Below are 4672 nucleotides of genomic sequence, written 5' to 3'. Positions count from 1 at the left end.
GCCGCTATTACGTCGTCTCCATCAATTGAGTATTTACACCGCCTAGCAATCATTTTATGGCAGGGGCCTCAAACACGCGGCCCGCCAAGCCGTATCATGTGGCCCGCAAAATGATTGGCGTCACAAGGTGTCATGAGAGATAACAGAAAACAAATATGGTGCGGCTCTTGGCCATCGAAAACGCCCTCATGCGGCCCTCAGGGTGAGAGTTTGAGACCCCTGTTGTATGGCGTGAAGTTTTTGTCAGTTGTATAAACGGTAAACAGAGGAAAAATAATTAAGTTAGTCACTTTGAAATTGCAAGATATAGAGATTTTCTCTTGGAATAAACAGCAGAAAACTGGGGGTGGGGGTGTAACAATAATACTTTCAATGAAACGAACTTCCAACAAACATAATTACACCAAGCGCTGGCTAAAACTCATATTTTTGAAACGAAGTCCTAGGAGCTAAATGGATATATGCCAAATCAATTATTCAAATGAGACAATAGTAGTTATTTGGGATACCCTAGGGACAATGTAAATCGCAGTCAAAAAGGTCGTGGGAACGTTTGGGGACAAGGGGAATTTTAACATGGGTGGGACTATAGAGGGACAAAAAAGTATTGGGACTGTATAGGGACAATAGGAATGGAACAGGTAGGGTGACGTCACGGTACTGGCTATTGGCAACAATGTGGCAAGGGGCTGGCCTCAATCGGACCAAACAGCGGAGAAATAACCTAGAACGCTTGGCCGGGTGGGACTGGCAGGACATAGACACATACAGAGTCTGACGTAGATTGATGAACATCAAACACATATATGGCAAAGAGAATAAATATATTTTCGAGACATATGAGTAGCCCCAAAAAGGGCCTTTGGTTTTCTTGTTCTAATTCCTTCTTTTTCTCCACCAGCTTATTATTTTCTCTCCTACACTTTTTGTGTTTTTCTCATTTTTTCCTCCTCCTCTTTCTCCTTTTCCTCCTCTTTCTTCCTCTTCTCATTTTCTATTTTTTTTTCATTCTATTCTTTTATCCTCCTTTTGTCCTCTTCATCATCCTTCTCCTTCTTTTCTTCTTTTATTATCTCCCTCAACATTTCCTTACACTTCATCAAGTTGTTGATTTCCATCTTCACTCGATAGGGGCTATATGAGTAATGATCTTCATCCAGTTTTGATAACATTTCCTCTATCATTCCCATATTGTCTAGAACGTCTTTTAACTTCTTCATGTTGTCAAGGCGGTTTGAAACATTTTGGTTTACTCAGTGTTGAATGGCGCGAATCAATCAATCAATCAATCAAAAAGAATTTAAGTCGCATATGCACCGAGTGCTTTCGCGACTGGTTAAGTCTCGAATGACGAGATTTTCAATTGGTCCGCATTGTAGGAATGGAGCCACGACAGTTCCGCTTTTATATGCTGTCATCAGAGGCTAGGTGGAAAGGAACCCAGGAAAATACGCAAACTTAATGTCTCACCACAATAATCACAAAGTTCACAAACGTAACCAATCAGACAAAATTAAGCATTTTATTTCACCACAATAATCACAAAGTTCAGAGTTAACCAACCAGAGAATTCAACTCCCAATCAAAATTTGACCTAACATAACCAACACGAACAAGTTAGAAAACAAGCCAAAGGACCCAACTCCCAATTAGATTTGACAATATATAACAGGCACAAGCAAGAAACGAACCAAAGTTTTCAACTCCCAATCAAATTTGTCTTTACATAACTGGCACTAACAAGTTATCAACGAACCGAAGATTTCAACTCCCAATCAGATTTGACTTTACATAACAGAACATGGATGTCGTGAAGCCCCGAAACTCGATTCGATATTGATTTTAAAATTTAGTCCAGTTATACTACTAATGGACATGTAAATATTCATCCAATAATGTGTAAGCCACCTGTGCAATTAACCAAATTGAATATGTTACTAAATTTCGTGATAATTACATTCAAAGTTGGAATTAAGTGTACAAAGATTACTTAAATATTCTTAAAGTGTGGCATTCAGTTTAGTCAGAATGACTAATACATTTTGGTATCACGCATAATAGAATTAGAGTAAATTTTGATGGCGGTAACGAAAAGATCAAATTAGAATCAATGATAAAGATTTCATCGAAAATAGTTTCCAAGCCAAAATGGAAAATGTATAATTCACTTAGGTAATATTGAACGGCAGTATGAAATGGTTGCTCGATATTTTCAACCTAGAGTCCAAGAAGGGAGCTATCCGGAGTGTGGCAGTAACTGAAATTCGGTTTGGCCATTCTCCTTACAGCGCTTTTGAGTTGGTCAGTTGGCTCCACTCTGTCAGGCCCACACCAAACCACACTTGAGGGTCCACTCCGACGAACTGTATTGCCACCAGCCGGTATTTGTAATATAATGGCGCGAATGATGAATGCTTCCCTTTATATTCGTCAAGCACGGACGTGAAGGAAAACATCCCTTACAATAACTTCACATATTATCTACTATCCACATAGAAGGGAAAGGTTAAAAGCCACAATATTTACTATCCACACATGGGAAGAAGAAAAAACTATTATATACTATCCAGAAACCCAAAATATACTGGCCGCACAGGGGAAAGGGAAAAACAAACCCAAAATCTACTATCCAGGCGCGGGAAGAGGAAAAAACCCACAATAATTACTATCCACATAAACTTACGCTAACTCATACAAACCCAAAATCTACTATCCACACGGGAAGAGAAAAAATCCTAAAAATACTATCCACGCAAAGTAGTCACACTCATACAAACCCAAAATATACTATCCACACACAGGAAGACTAAAACATCTAAATATACTATCCACACAACGTACGCACACTCATACTAACCCAAAATATACTATTAAAAACCCTAATATCTACTATCCACACACGGGAAGAAGAAAATATTATTATATACTATCCACACAAACGTAAGTGAACGCATAAAAGCGCACACTCTACTATCCACACAGAAGTAAAGGGAAAAAAAAAACACTCATATATCACAAAATCATACGCTACTACATACAACACAATATCTACCATCCTCACAAACGTACGCTCAGTCATACACACACACACACACACACACACACACACACACATATATATATATATATATATATATATATATATATATATATATATATATATATATATATATATATATATATATATATATATATATATATATATATATATATATATATATATATATATATATATATATATATATATATATATATATATATATATATATATATATATATATATATATATATATATATATATAAGAAAAGGAGTGAGTGTTTAGAGTCACACTACTCCACACATGCAAATTGGCAACTTGAATAGTCTCTTTTCTAGAGATTTGGGTAAAAGGGCTGTTTTTAATGAACTTCAGATGCCAGCTTAATGCTGGCACCTCCCAGGCCGGGCACCTCAAACACATCAGAGGCTTCAATCGTTGTCCCAATTCACAGTTGTTTTTGGGAGCGCAGACGGGGATTGAGTGGCTTCACTATCTCACTCCGCCGTTTGAGGGGTAGTAAAGACTCGTTCCCGGCTCCTATTCCACACTCGTGGATGTTTTGGCCTCCTTAATTTTTCCAGTTTCCCGTCTGGGGGATAATGGCTCTTGGGACTGGTGGTAGCTGTTATTGTAGCTGATGTGGCTGTGGTGCAGGTACTGTCTGTGGAGGTGTTCTCACCTCAGGTTTGACCTCACACAGAGGCCTCAGAATGAGGTGAGGCAGGATCCTTTCTTCATTTTCTTTCTTTTTCTTCTCTTCCTCTTCCTCAAGCTTTGCTTCCTCTTGTATTGCCTCCATGACCAGCATACTCCAGGTGCATCTGATGTTCGATCAATTTTGAAATTCTGCTCATCTTCTTTTAGTTGTCTCGTTGACGACGGGTAGCCAGACTGACGAACGATTTCGCTTTATTTTTGTGAAGCGCAGACGTGAAGGAAAACATCTACTGACACCAAATATCACAAGGTTCATATGATCACCCAAACAAAACATGGAACGTGCGGACCTAAAAGAATCACTTACTCACTTTTTAATTACAAACACTAACTAAAAACAACAACACATACAGACTATTTTTACAACCTACGGAAACGAAGTGCTTATAGGTACGCTTCTATTTATTTTTGACATAAAACAAAGAAATGAAGTGCTTATAGACACAATTCTATTTTGTTAACTTACTAGCATACAATTGGTAATTGAATTAGTATTTCTTTTCTAGAGTATTGGAGTAGCCCTGAAAAGGGCTGTTTTTTTGTGGACGAGGAGTATAGGCAATATTTATCGTCTAAGATTGTGTCCCAGTCTGGCGACTGGCTTTCATACAGGATATGGCCTGCTTCTTCGGAAATACAAGGAGAACTCTGTCTTGCCTACACGACAGTCCACAAATCCTCTGTCTGGTTCCTGCTGTTGCTGCTGCTGATCTCTCTCTCTCTCTCTCTCTCTCTCTCTCTCTCTCTCTCTCTCTCTCTCTCTCTCTCTCTCTCTCTCTCTCTCTCTCTCTTCCTCCCTTCCTCTCTCTCTCTCTCTGCTTCTGAAGTCTGTATTTCTCGGTCCAATCTTCTTTCTCTTCCTTAATTTCCTCGACGAAGAGCTCTTCTATCAGGTCTTCTGTCACTTTCAACAT

Source organism: Sinohyriopsis cumingii, unplaced genomic scaffold (assembly GCF_028554795.1).
Source record: "Sinohyriopsis cumingii isolate HCF-2022 unplaced genomic scaffold, ASM2855479v2 utg002232l, whole genome shotgun sequence".
Lineage (NCBI taxonomy): Eukaryota > Metazoa > Mollusca > Bivalvia > Unionida > Unionidae > Sinohyriopsis > Sinohyriopsis cumingii.
This window is presented reverse-complemented; position numbering follows the sequence as displayed.